The sequence below is a fragment of the Chaetodon trifascialis genome, chromosome 2 (genome assembly GCF_039877785.1).
Source record: "Chaetodon trifascialis isolate fChaTrf1 chromosome 2, fChaTrf1.hap1, whole genome shotgun sequence".
Taxonomy (NCBI): domain Eukaryota; kingdom Metazoa; phylum Chordata; class Actinopteri; order Chaetodontiformes; family Chaetodontidae; genus Chaetodon; species Chaetodon trifascialis.
In genome coordinates this window covers 4,851,355-4,867,660 of record NC_092057.1, presented here as the reverse complement: position 1 = coordinate 4,867,660, position 16,306 = coordinate 4,851,355, and the positions used below count along the sequence as shown (strand labels likewise).

Sequence of the window (16,306 nt, the reverse complement as noted above, 5' to 3'; positions counted from 1 at the left end):
TCACATTTGTGTTACCCAATAAATGTTTTTTGGCAGCCATCCTGATTCCAGATCCCATATTGGGCATCTTTTGATACCAAGTCCAATCCAATACTTATATTTACTTAAAGCCACTATATATTTTTACAATAAAAATGTATGAAGTGACGGTGGGGTGCCTACAGTCATCAACCTGCAGGGGATTGTCTCTGCAGCTCCCCTTGGCTTTTCTGAGCTTCATAGCGAGCGTCAGCTCATTGTTTAGCTGCCTGGTCTGTAACGTTACTGTTTTGGTTCACTCTCTTTGCTCTCATAGCGTCACTTTTGGCTGCAGCAAGCAGCTGTTTTCAGCAAACAAAGCTTTAAAGACCCACTTTACCCAACTGCTCAGCACCAAACAGCAGACACACAGTTGAAGAGTAGCTGACAGACAGTTGGTGGAAACCAAAAACAGAGCTAAAAGAGAGAAACTTAGCTTAAAAAGTACAGCAATTATTGTTCAGATCAGACTATAAACAGATTATTTGATGGATCATTTCAGCTCTCCACTCAGTAAATACTACAGTCTATGAAAGCTGCTGTTTACGAATGCACGCCAGGCAGTTGTATATTTCTAAGGTAATTCTTTTCATAAAACTTTGCTGTTACTTGACAGCTATTGTATATGTGAAAGACAGGGGAGAGAAAGTCCATGGGTGCAGTATTTCTATTCAAAATTTGATAAGGAAAAATGAGAGAAGTCAGAGAAGTAGAAAATTGAAATTAGAGAGTATCAAGGGAGGAGAGAGTTTGAAGTGAAGTCAAATTGACTGGGAGAGATGCACTGGCACACAACGTAAGGAACAAAGAGGATGAAGGGGGAAAGAAAGAGAGGATGGAGGGAGTAAGATGATGCTGTCTCTGGCTGTCACACAACCTGGCAACGTTGCTCGGTCACAGGCAGAGGCTGTGCACCCATAATTCAGTGTGATTTAGGGCTGCGATAGAGCGCACAGGGATAATAAGCAGTATAATTTGCAGGATGGTGTGACCAGACTGGAAAAGAAGGATACTTGTGTTTGCAGCACATCTCGTGCTCGCCTCATTCTCTTTCTCAATTCAAAGTCAATTCAGTTCGTTTGCATTCAGCTCTGTCCAGTTCATTTCACTTTTTAATAAAGATTTAACATCAGTTCCTTTGAGTTCAAATCAGTTAATTTTAGTTCATTTCATTGCAGTCCATTTAAGCTCAACTCAGTTCACCCCAGTTCAGTTTAGTTCAGTTCAACTCAGGACAGCTCGGGTGCTTAGGATACACAATGCACTCAAGTCTACAATATTCAGATATTAAAAACATAGAACTAGTTGTGCAGGTAATGAGAGAGGAAAAATGAGAGCCAGACTGATATATGCTGTTTCTTTTGAAGTATTCCTACCAGTGAGCCATTCTGAGTTATGCTTCATAAGGCAATTTTTATACTCATTCATATATAATGTACATAGCCTCTATAGTTGATTTTAGCTTTTTATCGTCTGCTTACTCTTTTTCTACCTCTTCTTTTTATTGTTGCTGTTGTAACAAGTAAATTACCCCGGTGTGGGATCAATAAAATCTTACATTAATCTTTGGTGTAGCTATATTAAAGGATTTCATTACTGGAGACAAGACATTCTTGTCTTATTTATATTGATTGATTAAGAGGAGTGGGTGGTAATAATGGCAAAATCAAAACACAAAAGACAAAATGGAAGTAATGGATTTTTCTCTTCTAATGTGTTAGCATGTCTAGCTAGCTGTTTGATTCATGATCAGCTTTTTGTTATAGAGAGGTTATTAAAGATGCATTTTGTTTCACCTGAAACGGCCACTGTATCATGCTTGCCAAAGCCACCAAACTCCATTTACAGAAACAGTAATTTTATCAATCATAAAACACACTTCATTCAAACTCGACAGAAACAAAATAAAACTCACCAAACTGTCTTGGTTTGTCCTTACACTGTCTCAACAATCAGCACCAACTCTCCTACAGAATCAGGAGAGGGGCAAGCGGGCGGACATCGGGCATCATTATGACTGAAGAGATTTAAGTGTGTCGGACTCCAACAGACCACTCTACCTCCTGAGCCACAGCAGCCCCATGACTCCTCGTTGATTGACGTTGATAAAACTTTGATAAAAGGAATTGCTAAGCTTGGAGGCATTTGATTCAGATAGATTGGACAATCGGCTCTCAATGGTTCCAGTGGTCCCACCCTTATTTCCCCACTGTGTGGAGGGTGGTCCTGGGTGAGCGTAGAGTTAATTTCTGTCCTGCTCTTTATTGCATTTTGGGGAAGTTTACTCTGCAGCAACCCCAACCAAACCCAAGAGAGCTTTAACTGTGGAAAAGACACCTGTCAGTCTTCAGTCTAAAGGCCTTTTCTGTTGAAATGTTGAGTGAAATCAAGTAACCAAGCAGTATTATTTTAGACCTCAATAACAGACAGAAGTCTTGATACTATTGATACTTCAATACTTTTTCAATGCCACATGTCTAAAACAATACAATCGCTGTTCATACTATTTTCAGTAATATTGAAAGTATGGATGCCCTTAAAAAAGACATCTACAATCAGATTTTTAACCGAAGGATTCACGGATGAAACTATGCAATACAAGGACAATGCTGTTTCTGTATTTTCATATTTATTTTCCATGTTTCTTCTGCTGTGCGGATGAGGACTTTTTCCCTGGGACATGATGCTTTAGTTCATTGTTTAAGACCCTTTTTACAAGATTTTTGTTGTAAAATAATGTAGCTCAGCTGGAAACATTAAAAAGCCGACCAGAGACAGAGTTTGCAACCAACTCATTGAGCTGATGTTAGCCTCGTTAGCTAGCCAGCCACAGCTGATAAAATCTGCGAATGACAGTTGTCAGTTGAGCTGGTAACACTGGTTGCTGGCTAGAAATGAGAAACCTGCTGTTTTTTTAAAAACATTTTTATACATCTGCATGAAATCCAAGCCCCAGTGTTTCAAGAACACCCAGAACTTTGATTAGTAAATCTGGCATCTTCATTATAAACTGCATATCAGTCATGCATAACAACAGAAACTAATGGGGGCTCCGGTAAATGGTTAATTGGTCTAGTAGGTGAATTTCATATCAAGTGCTGGTTTAAAGTTAAGGACACAGCATGATTTCTTAAAAAAAATTGTTTCAGAATTTCCAATCCAGCCATAATCAAGTCTTAAAGTCAGTGACTGACATAACATTTTCTCGACAGTCCTCCAGGTTTGTGTGGGATGCTGTTTTTGTGGTACATTCCTACTGAAATTCCTCGAGTTACATGACATCTTTAGATACCGGCCGAGGTGAATTTTCTCTAAATGCACTCATTTGATTATTTTGGGTTGTGAGCAAGAGAAGAATCTCAAATAGCGGTGTGCTTACTGAGACATATTTTTGAGTACATTTCCTCCACATTTTGTACCTCCATTTGAACACTTTCTACCCCCTGAATCATTCACACATCCTGAATTAATTTGTTGACTCGTTCTTAAAATCTCCCACCTCGTGTGATAAACTTCCTTTGGCATGGTCCGACTATCAGCACTTGCCACAGTAATTGCCGCTCGTTCAAGGATGGGACAAAGCAATAAACTTGTCAGCACATATTACAATGTTGGACAGATGAGCAGGAAGGAGCCTTCCTGCCCTCTCATCTTAATGGCAGCCATCTCCTGCATGGCATGTCCCCAGACAGACAACTCATTTCATCTTACCATTAATTCTGAACAGCAAGGGTGACATTGTGTCCATCATGGCAGCTTTATGTAAAACAGGATCCTTTGTGTCGTGCCTCATAATACAGACATCTATCCAGCTTGGCCCTGATAAAGTCATTTGGTAATGATCATTTGATGCTGCAATCTTGTTAAAGGTGAGGCTAAGGTATGCAGTATTTGCTGGGTCATTTCCATAAAATGATAACAGCAGTGAAAGTGGTGACCGTGTGCCACGAGACAGCCAGATTGTGTGACAAAACAGCTTGTGGATATTATATTTACCTCTGTATTTCATCTAGGCCTGTCCCCTCAGGAGCACTGCTTAACTGTCCAATGAGGCTCATCCCCTCCTGTTTTATAGATGGCTCCCTCTGCCTTCAGTTAACGCAGTATCAGTGCCTGGCCTCTGAGAATTCATTAGGGAGCACCTCAATCATACAGCCGAGCTGTACCAAAGGGATGGGCAGAGAGGGACGAATCAATTTGGAGGCATGCAGGTGCAGGTGGAATTATCAGCCTGTGTGTGAACGGAAGGCTAGCTGGCTATCAGTATATTCTGTCACGGGCTGAACGAGGTGGTGGGATGTGATTGAGGATTTTGGGGGATGGCAGATTGAAGGCAGGCAGACAATGTCTATTGTGAAGGTGAGGAACAACTGGATATCAACACTGGGTGATGCAGTCATCTAACTCTGTCCTGCAATAAAAAGCTGAAACTAGCTCACAGTGTAGGTGGTGTAAGGTTATGGTGCAGCACACATGCACAACACTGTAGCTGTTAGAGGTCTATTCAATATTTAAACTCTATCAAGAAAACATGTTCTAAAGAGATTCTTATAAAGTGGAATAAAAAGTGGAGATGAGTATTTATTAAGTGAATTTTGCTTATCTGCGGTATTAAATTCGAACATGCTGTGCTATTAAAAATTTATTGGACATAATATTTTTTAAATTATAAAAAAAATGTCTGTTCAACCAAAAAAACCCTTCTGTTTTCATTCCTATAAGGGTCATTACAACTGAAAGTAGCAGCAGTTGTACTAACTAGATCTCATACCATTGCATGTAGGGATGCGCCAATCCGATATTGGTATTGGTATCGGTCCCGATATTGAAGAAAATTCTAGATCGGATATTGGTGACATTGGGCCGATCTATCCAGTCTAACGCTATGCTATATCCACTGTGAGGGGTGTCATGCGCAAGCAACACACAGTGCTGAAGCGCACATGATGTGGACCACATTGTTTTCAAAATGAAGCGAGCGAAAAGATCGGCTGTCTGGAACTTTTTCACACTACCTCAGCCTACAAACTCGACGGCTGCTTGCAATACCTGCACAGTAAATGTTCCGAGGGGCGGTGGTAAAACGTCAAGTTACAACACAACCACAAAACTCTCAAGCCTCATGCATTGGGCGTGAGACACACGCATTTCAACCTGGCCACACGCTCACACGCCACACCTTTTATTTGTTTAATTAATGTTTAAATCAAGTGGAATGCACAAAAGAATGATCCCAGTCTTTTCCACACAATGAGAAACACCATTTGTTAGGTAATTCAGGGCTGTTTTTCTGTTTCCGTATTGGATCAGTATTGGCCAATTACTAAACCTCAGATATCGGTATAGGTATCGGAGGTGAAAAAGCAGATCGGTGCATCCCTAATTGTAAGTCTAGCCCACACTGAAAAATTACGACTGGATCAATTTCCATTAAATTCTGTGCAGAAACTCACGGTCCCCAGAGGATGTATCCTGCTGACTTTGATCCTGACTTTTCGTCTAGCGCCACTATGAGGCTCACATTTTAAACACACATTTGAGTAAAATGTCAACAATTACTGAATGGGTTGCCATGACATTTGTGACGCATGTGGGCACTCAGGTGGCCGATGGTTAACGGCTTACCTGCTAAAGATCAGCTTGATAGCATCGTCTGCTTTAGACAGCAACCTCATGAAGCCTCATAGCCGCTAGTGTGGCTGCATGCTCCCAGCCTTGTTTTTAAATGATTTACAACATCAACAAAATGCCTAAAAGTTGTTATGACCCAGGATGAACCTTCAGTAACATTTCCACACTAGCAAAACAGAGCTTTATACAAGAGTTCTGTGCTTGGCTTCAAGCTGACGTGAGGTTGCCTCAAGCAAACTGTAGAACCCCCGGTACATCACAGAATGTGCGAGCAAACATTTCACAACAGGTCATGCTGACAGATGTGTGATTCACAGGTTTGTTTTTTTTTTTGTACAACAAAAGTAGAACTTCATAGCTTTTCCCTTTTTCTAGTCAACATTATCTGGCAAGTATCTGCCGCTTTACTGAACATCACCCCCGTTTGTTGACCCCAACTGGACATCTGTAGCTGGTATTAAATATGCAAATAACGAAATCATGAAAAACAAGTCTGTTTTGTTTATTTACACTATCTTATATGTTTTTTTAAATAGTTTATCATATGAATATTCAGTAACATGGAGGTTTAATCAGATATAATGAGATGATACAACGCCTCTGGTCACCAGATGGTCTGTCATTGTGTGGCTGTGAGTTGTAACGTAGGGCTGCACAATATTAGAGCTAAACTAACATTGCATTATTTTTTTCTTTTCCACGGTTACAGAGTTAAATCCACTTGATAAAGAGTCCATTTTGTTTTCCCCACACAACTTTTACTTGACATCACACACACTCACTCATACATGCACACATCGTGAATTTGATGTTGAAACGGTATATCGTGCAGCCCCTGTGTAGCTGATCATCATCACGGATGATTGATGAAGAGTCTTTTCTTTAAGCAGAGCATTTGATTTTAGGATTCTTAATTCTTTGCTTCTTTGTATCGGGTAACAGTCGCTCTAAAAATCCATACTGAAGACAATGACGATCAGCGCCTTGAAATCTGTTTATGAATGTAAAACCTATCACTGTCCACGGGCATAAAAGCCTCAATGTGCATGACAGAACAGAAACATGCACACAGACAAAAATACACATTGTGAATCCAAGCCCTGTTCTAATCTGGTGCTTGAAATCTAAATATATGACTTCACACATATTATGTATGCATTGATTCATATATTACGGCTGCACCGAGACCTTCCTCGGTGTCATCTCTCATTACTCTCAGCCTCCTCAGCGAGGGGAGGCGGTGGTGTTGACTTCCCCATCCCGCCAGCCCATCAGGAGAGAGAGCGAGCATGGAAATGTCACTCCCAACGAGATCTTAATTAACACACTCAATCATGATGAGATTGAGCCAGCCCACACACAGATCCGCGAAGAACCATTTTACTATTAAATGAAGCACACACTAAGGCATTTAAAAGGTATCTTATCATTCAAATTATATGTCAGGTCTTGCTATAACAATTTGTAGAGAGAAATCACAGGGCAGTTTAAATGTGTGTGTGTCATCTGTTACCAAAGTATCTGCCCACAGAAATAAGCATTTCCTCATTTCCATATATCTTCACACCGACCGGATCTCCTCTTACGCTCATTTTTTAAAAGGTTTCACCTCTGAGGTTGAAGGCAGGGAAGATGCATCACTTTAAGGCCACTGGGTCTCATTCACTCCCCACTTACCGAGTGAAAGCCATGGGCCGACTAGGGTTGTTTGAGTATAGATGTATTTTATATACCTGTATTACAAAAAATGTTCTCCCACTCAGACATCAATGCTGCCTTGTATTTTTTCAACCCTCCCTCTAAGGATTTCTACAAGACAGGAAAGATGGATGTTCAGGATGGTTGCAGGAGTGATTCGTATCCCCTTTTTACAGAGCAAATGGATGGATGCACTGTCGCCAGTAGTCATTTAGCATCAGACAGGCCTTTATGCTGCTTATCGCATGTAATCAATAACACATGTACATTTTCTGAATTATGTTGTTAAACAATCTTAATAAGCACTGACAGTTGCAGAGACAAACTCAGAAATTGGTTTCTTTTGCTGGTAATCACACTGTAGTGACTATGTGAGATGCAGAAACCCCTCAGTACTTCATGCAAACAGGACCACTGACAGCCTGTACATACATTATTTGTTGCTTCTGTTCTGCGGGGCACTCTCATTAAATGTTTCATTCAGTCTCACCAATTACAGCAGACAACCCAGTTAAGGGACCTACTGCTAATGAAGCTGTCTTAATCTACACTGTCTGCATCAGATATCAGAAAAGTTTTCATTCCCCCTCAGCTTGCTTCTCCCCAAACTTCTTGCCTCAGTTTAGAATAAAAACTTTTATTTTCAATTTGTGAAAACAAGAAAATTGCTCCTGTGGTTTGTTTCGAGATGCATTAAGACACGCACAAAATGACAAAACGGCTCCTACAGTGTAATTTATGATAAGGGTGGGAAGGAAACATAGTTATTGTTTATGATTTGATTTTCAATAATTCCAATGTACGGCATATTCCATGGCCTATGGCTTTAGAGCATGCTTCACAGTCTGAGAGAAAAAACTAATAAAGGCTAGCTTTATGTCCTGTGAAATTAAATTCAACTTATAGCCATATATTTTTTTGTCCATTTGTTCTGCCGCCATCCTCACTATTCCGCCTCCTGAAATACACATATATCACGATGCACCTTTTAGATTTCTTTATCTGCTGTGCATATTTTGTTTTATGATGTATTCAGTGGCCTGAGAAACTGAGAAACCGAGAGCAGTTAATGTTATGGTCTGGTAGTAGTTTGTTGATTTATGGGTGCACAATAGGCCCTTGTAGAAGCACAGAGGCTGTGAGATATTTGTTGTACCCCTGCTGTTGTGAGAGTCATCGTTAGCTTAGGAAGAAAGTAATCAGATGGCTGTCTCTGTGGTCTAACAAACTGCCCCCAGCAGCTCTCTCAATCCCTTTCTCTTTCTGCTTCTCAACGAGTGGTGGGGCCCCGTTGCTGCAGGATGAGCTGCTGAGAGTCTGGTCCTGGTCTCTCCCATCTCGCCCTCACTTCAGGCCATCTTCTTTCTCGAGCAGAAAAACTCTGTGCTAGTACCTCGATAGTCCCCCAAAACAAGCTGACATCCTCAGTGTGAAGATCAGGAATCCATGTTGTCGCTCCTGTCCCTGCTTTGTTAAAGTCAAAGTATGTAAAGCCACTCGACTGTCGCACATAACCACTGTGCGCCAAATCAAGTGTAGATAGCATCTTTTGTTTGTTAGCTTTGCTGAAACAGCGTTAAGATTAATTCCATTAAGATGATTTTATGCACGTTTTGAAATATCTCTTTCAAAAAGCTTGATGGTAAAATGTACATTATTTTAATTTTGCATGAAACATGGCCAGTACGATCTGACATGAAAGAGCGCTTACACTTTTCCCAAGCGAATAAATTCCAGCAGACTTCTCTCTATTTCTATTCTATTCTATTCTATTCTATTCTATTCTATTCTATTCTATTCTATTCTATTCTATTCTATTCTCTCAGGTGACTCTGGTGACTTGTTTTTTTCCAGTTTTCAGTATTGTTCTTCTTCTACTCTTTTATTATAGCCATGTGCAACATAGCTTATACCATCAACTTGTGATTAAACTATGCTTTGTGTAGCCTTGTTTATTTGCTCCAAGTCAGTTTATGGAAAGGCAGAAAATTACCTTTATTTTGCTCCACATTTCTAAATTTTGCTTGACAGTAGATGGAAAAACAGTTACTGCCACATTGTTATTACGTAATTAAGTACCAGAGATCTAATCAAAGTTTGCAGAAAGATAAATTCCCTCTGGCTGAGATTTTGAGCGGTATTTGAATATCAGACAGCGATTGGCCTTCGAACTTGTGACATTTGAAATCCACCTCGCCTGGGGAACGTTTGAATGTCATATTTTAGGAATGGGCTCCGACACCCCCCCTTCAGCAGTCAAATTTGAAAACACCTCTCTAGTGACAAACTTTGCATAGATACAAGGAAGTGTGGTCATGGTCAGACAGTTTAGGGGACATACACATAATAAAAACATATTTTTGAGTGGAGGGGATCTTTACCAGTCACATCTTCATTGTAGACATCCTTGCAGCTGAAACCTGACCCAGGACTGGACTTTGGATAGGTCCAAATTATATTCAGTCAAGTGTATGCATGTAATTAGATCAGCTCTGATCATATGGCGCATCATATACATGACATGAAAGTGTTTTTTTTGAGGCTAGATGGTGAATATGAAGTGTAAAGTGCAAGGAACGACTGAATGCGTCGTTGCTGTGCTCGTTAATTGGTGAATTATCATGCTGCTGCCAGAGTCGCTGTTCTCTCTATGCTTGGGTCTGTTTGGACGGCTGCATCTTGGATCATGTCTAATTGTCTTCATGTCTATTTTGGACTGGGTCTCACTGCCCTCTTTTGAGTCATCAGTTCTCTGTTTGATAAAACTAATTTATGTAGGAAAAAAAGTATCTTTCAATTTAATTTTTTTGTGATTTCCTGCCTCTTTGGAGCTAAAACAACAAATCACAATTTAGAATTTTGTAAAAATATTTTTGTTTGTTGTCATGCCACCCAAACACATGAGATATCACTGGAAAGGCCAGGGTGTCCTCTACTGAGCACACCAGGACTTAGTTGGGTAGCTCAAATGAGTCAAAAGATATAGACCAAAACCAAATGTCCACTACAGAGGACACAAATGAATAGGCTGGGTCTCAGGAGGATATTGAGTTATTCATGTTCCAACTTCCAACATTTTGGACTTTTGTTTGGAGTTAAAAATCTATACATCATGGTGATATTTTGTGAAAAATAAAGCTGTTTTGTGTATGTTACAGAAGCACAAATGTTTCAGCTTTCCGGCTTCCCAGCCATCATTTGACGTTTGACAGCACAGATTCATTCTGCTTTTGGTGAAAGTTCAAACCAAGGTGCCTTTTACCACTAGGTAGTACAGCCAAGCGCAGCACTGGATCGCACTGTGTGGTGTAGGTGCTATGATGAGGGCAGCTTTGTGATTTTGTGTGAGTGATTATTTGCTGTCAAACATGAAAATGAAAAACACAAATCAGGAAATCCTTGGGAGAGCGCTCTCCTTCGCAGCTCTGAGCTCTGATCTGACGCATAGTTTCGAAGACAACATCGTGTTAAGCTTCTCTCAGAGAACAAAAACCTATGGAGAGTCTCAGTGGTGATAACACTCAAGTGGTGCTACCTCACTTTTGCTCACATCCAGCCTTTGAAGTTGACCAGATGTGATGAATAATGCATATTCTTCACTGCTTCTTCCAAAGACAATATTACCTTTGGCAAACTTCTGCCTCTGACTTCCTCCCAGAGGACAGGTGCGAGAAGTTTTACACTTTCTTTCCGAAGTAAAGCAGCGTTAGGCAAACACAATTATTCTTGGAAACTCTTTCGTGTAACCCTCCTTACTGAGGATCAAAGTTTTTCTTTTTTAATTTGAGCAGTTTTAACCCCCGCTCTCTTCGGGCCTGAGCTAATCCTCAGATGCAACTCATGAAACTTCTCTGATTACGCTGCTCTCACAAGATACTTGACAACAACAATCTTGGGAGCAAAGAGAACATGGTGATCAAACACATCGTCATACTCTGGAGCCTGAGCTGAACTGGGGTATATGAGCGCTCAGAGCTGAGTACTTTATATTATGCCCCTTTGTAGTATTTTACCACAGACTTGAACTTTAATGTGCTGATCTTTTCCTCCACACTCAGAAATAAAAACCTGCATGAACATAGCTCTGGAAAAAGGCATGATTCATCCTATCTCTGCAGTGCAACTAATTACGGCTTTGCTTGGCAGGGTGATGTGGAAATGTCACACCATCAATCAATTTTAAAGACACAGACATGATTGAAAATCTGCTTACTTCTCTGCCGATTCTTGTTGTTTTGTTGCGTCGAAATTGGACAGCTACTCTGCATCATTCCTGTTGCATCATTACTACAACTCCCTTTATGCCTCTCTGACATTATTAATAGCTGTGAGTTTGTTTACTCAGCTCATCTAAACATCGCAGTTAACAAGCTTGTGCCTGTGATGTTAAAATTTGTTGTCCTTCATGGCTAATTCTCCTGCCTTTGATAGCAGATAACATTAACACTGTCATTATGGCCCCTCTCTGTGTGAAGTGTGTGTGTGTGTGTGTGTGTGTGTGTGTGTGTGTGTGTGTGTTGTGGTGTGTACTGCCAGTCTGGCCATGCCTGTCTGCAAGTACTCCCCTCAGTGGAAACATTAAAAATCTACTGCCATGGAAAGATGCCACAGCTGAGACATTCATGGCTGTACCCACGTACTACAAAGACCCTGGAGTGAGCTGGATTCACCACATATGCATGTTCCATTCACTGACTGAGAGGCACCACAGAAGCCAAGACGGGAATTACTACTCCACTCTGAACAAGTGGTGCAAGAATTCTGGGTGCGGTAATGCCATGACTGCAGCTTTGGCTTATTGCAGCCTTGTGGGTTTGTGTTTTCAGGGATGTGCCAGTTTAAAAGCCCTTCAGATAAGAAGCACATGGGAGGCACACTGAGATCAGCTTTGAGATGAATAGGCTGCAGATATTCAAATTTTGTTGTCTCTGATCCACAGAGGGTCGGTTTATGAGGCTTGATTCTGCAGAAAGAAGGCCTCTTTCTGTGTCAGCAAACGCAGTGACATCTGTTTGTGTTAGCGTGTGTCGAATTAGATTTTTATCTGCACCGATTCATCAGATTTCATCAAAATATTTTGGTCCGTTTGTGCGTTCACTTCAGAGAGTAAAGAGGCAAAAACGATTAGTCTGCTATCATTTTTATATGCACTAGATTTGAAGCTGTCCTTTCAAAAAGACAAGTATCAGTTCTAAGTATCTTAAAGTGTAGATATGTTTTGACTTTTAAAATGTTTCTGTACATTTGTCAAGGCTACAACTGTATGAAACACACCTTAACATATTGGAAAGCACTTGTTCAGTTTGGTATGTGGTGTTTGGTGACAAATACCCAGCTGTGTAACAGTCTGTTCAGAGATGACATTGGTTGATTTATCAGTTCATCGATGGAAAATAAAAGGTGCCCTGTGGAGTTTTCTTCCGAATAAAGTTCCTGCTAACATTTTCTCTGACACATTGAGAGGTCTTCGAAACAGGCTTCCAGTCTTGTTCTTCACTGCCTTTATGGGCTCATTGTTCCGCTTCTTTGCACCTTCCATAAAGCCGACAGGAGCTGTAGATCTGACCTGTTTCATATTGCCGCATTGTTTTCACATTGTAAATCGATTATAGCCACTTTAAGGATTTTTCTCATAGTAAATTAAATGCCTTCGCAGCTTATTGACCAAACTAATCCAGATCAGTCAGTCATGAAAATATCAATTAGTTGCAGCCTTTCTTGTTTCTTCTTAAACGTCTGTCTGAATTCCCCCTTTCACCTATCTGTCATCGTGTTTCAACGACGCCAGCAGATGAAGAGATTAAAAAGAGATACAAACTTCTTTCCTCCTGCCAACATTATTTTTGAGTCTGTTCAGAGTCTCTGTCTGACTCTGACATTTTCAGTGTTGTCTTAATAAGCCTCCGCGTCTGCGTAAGAAAACACAGCCCATTAAATTATTGACTTTGAATGTGTTGAATTCAGTGTGCCTTTTCCCGGTTTCCTGCCAGTGGTCTTTGCAGAACTGAGCCTCATCTATTATACACATTATAAAAAGATGCTACCTACATAAAGACAAGCAGGCAGATTTACCGCTGTTTATATGGACTGTTGGTTTTCCCCACAATGTAAAAGCTGCACTAAAGGAGTCTCCTTCTTATTTCGTTTATGACTTCACAATATAACACAGGCTCTTAAAGCAGCGGGAGCATTTAAAATGACAGTGATTGCCTGCGTGGTCTTTTGTTTGCTTTTTTTTGTGCCCGTTTTGGCTGCCCATGCTCTCAAACTCCATCCTGAACAATTCCTTGGCTCCCATAACACGATTATATATTATCAGCAAAGTGATGAAGCAGTTTCAGTTTCAATTCATGTTTTCCCACAAACCAATAGTCCTCTCTCGCAGAGAAGGATGTGTCTGACAGAGAGACAATTTATATCCACATCAAGGAGTAATTTCCATTGAGTTGTGAAGCGTCACTAGTAAGAACTCCTTAATTACTCCTCTGTTCCAGTAATGATGACACCGTCGTCCTGATGTGTTCAGATAATGGTGAGTTTTCACTTTGCTCGCCTTTTCTCATCTGTGTTCATCAGAATACAATATTGGATGAGGCAGTAACATTGACGTAGAAGATTGAGCAAATGTGTTTTACTTTTATCTCCATACACAGTTAATGAAAACATGCATATAGAAATACAGGTCCATACAGCTATCCACAAACACAGGACAACATCCATCTTCCTCTCTGTTCCCTGCAACAACACATGCACAGTACAGCTAAGGACACTGCAGTAAATTATTTACTGTGGGGGAGCTTTGCTTAAGGGGACGAAGAAACCCCAAATGAGTATATAGATGTGAGGCTCCTGCAAGTCAAAGCCAGTAATTCAGTCATATATCATTTCAGACACTCGGGCAATAAACTAAGTCTGTGATTAGGGATGTTCTTGACAACTAGTTTCCCTCATGCTTAAATGGAAGTTTAAATTTAGGTTACTTGACTGATCTAAAAGTTGGAAAGCAAAAATGGCAAACATTCACTAGTTCCAGCTGTTTAAATGTGAGGATGCTGATTTCCTTTGACACATAACACTGAATTGAATATCTTTGGGTTTTGGATTGTTGGTCGAACTAAACAGGACATTTAAAGACATCAGCTTTGGTTCAGTTAGAAGTTATAATCGACTAGTGATGGAGGCCTTCAGAGCCTTTAATGAAGTAAGAGTTTGAAATATTTTCTATTAGTTTCATTATGGATTATTCTGCTGATTACTGTCTCAATTAATTGATTGGAAACAATGAAAAGGAAAAGCAGAAATCAACTAATTGTTTCAGCTGTACTTTCACATTTCTGTATGTTTTATGTGCAAAAATCTTAATTTGTGAAATAACCACCAACTAAAGGTGTCAGACTCTTACATTCCATCACTGACATTTTGCAGAAACAAATAGCTTTTTAAGAGAAAATAAGAGGCAGATTAATCAATAATGGACATTGTTATTCAGTATAGTTGCAGCCAAAATGATCATTTCCATCCAGCAGCGTTCAGTGCTGAAACAATGGTCAGAAATGCCTGACCTCACTTTTTTGAGCTTCTCAAAAATAAAAGTTGGCTGCGTTTGTCTGTTTCATATCCTCGATTGAATCAAACAAGCAATTTGAGGACTCCTGTTTGAGCGCTGATGGGCATTTTCACCATTTTCTGACATAATGAACTAATTAATAGATAAATGGAAAAATAATTGTCAGTTTAATGTACTGAAGATAACCATTAGCTGCAGCGGCAGTGAAGCTGTTTCACACCTGATGGTTGCAGGTACCCAACAGACATGTCGTGAAACAAAGACATCCTTCAGCTGTAGATAATAGAATTTGGCAGATGCTAGGTGTGTTATCAGCTGCCTGAGTCTTTCAGTCATGTGCAAGACAAATCAAATCCACAAGCATCACACACTTCAAAGCCTTTTATTCACAATGAATTCACACCTGAACTAAACTCTTCTTACAGTTTGTTTGAGTGCTATATACATTTTTCTCACCGCAGGTCACCGACACTCAACATGTCAAATTTGTCAACTCTCTTCTCAGCTTTATGTTGTGATACGGGTTACATTAATATATAAACAAGTCTAGAAAGGCATAAATGAATACATATACATTTCTATTTGTATGTTTATGTATTTAATTTTAATGAGAACTACACTTCTACATTTATGTAAGTCAAGACAGTAGCAATGGTGTCAGAGACTGCACTACACTGTGGGATGATTGGAAGCAGTGATTGAAAATGCCCCCTTACAGTGTGAAAATTGCAGTCCCCATGTATGCAGCCTACACATCTATATCAATCAAGGAGCACAGCTGCACTCACAATTGATACGCTTACATCCATTTTGCACAATCACCACCCACCATAGGTAATTCTTTTCATCTGAAGTCTACAGTAAGGAGAGGGAATAAAGATGGTAATTTTGTATGAAAAATGCATTTGGCTGTACGAAGGGGTGATGATTGCACCTGGGAATTAACAATGAAATGCATTGCATGCAATTGGCTGGTCCACAGTATAATGAAGCACTTGTTTTTTTGTGTGATGGACATGGCTGAAGCCGTTACACGGCACAGATTTCTTAATAAGAGCTTATCATGTTATTGTTTGTCGGGGCAAAATGGGAAGAGCAGCAGGAGCAAACCCGTGAGGCTCTCTGTTATGATGGTGGCGTTGCTATGCTATGTCCAGCTCTCTGTTCTTGCAGGTTTACCACTACAAATTTTTGACAATTTCAGACAAAAACAAAAGTAGACTCCTCTAGCTGGCGATCGGCATTTCTTTGCCAGCTGAAATGACAACTGTTCACAGCAGCTGTTATTCGCTCGAGCCAGCAAACTGATTAAGCTAACGCCAGTTGGACGAGGACTCCGGCTGACCTGTTTTTAAAATGGGAATTCATTAAAAATGCACTTGATGGCTGCAT

The 16,306-nt window shown here is 40.2% G+C and overlaps 1 protein-coding gene across 1 annotated transcript in view; it reads left to right on the top strand.

Moving 5' to 3' along the window:
- Positions 1–16,306, top strand: part of anxa5b (annexin A5b) — a 397,957-nt gene that overhangs the window by 35,477 nt on the left and 346,174 nt on the right. The gene's annotated exons all lie outside the window — the stretch shown is intronic.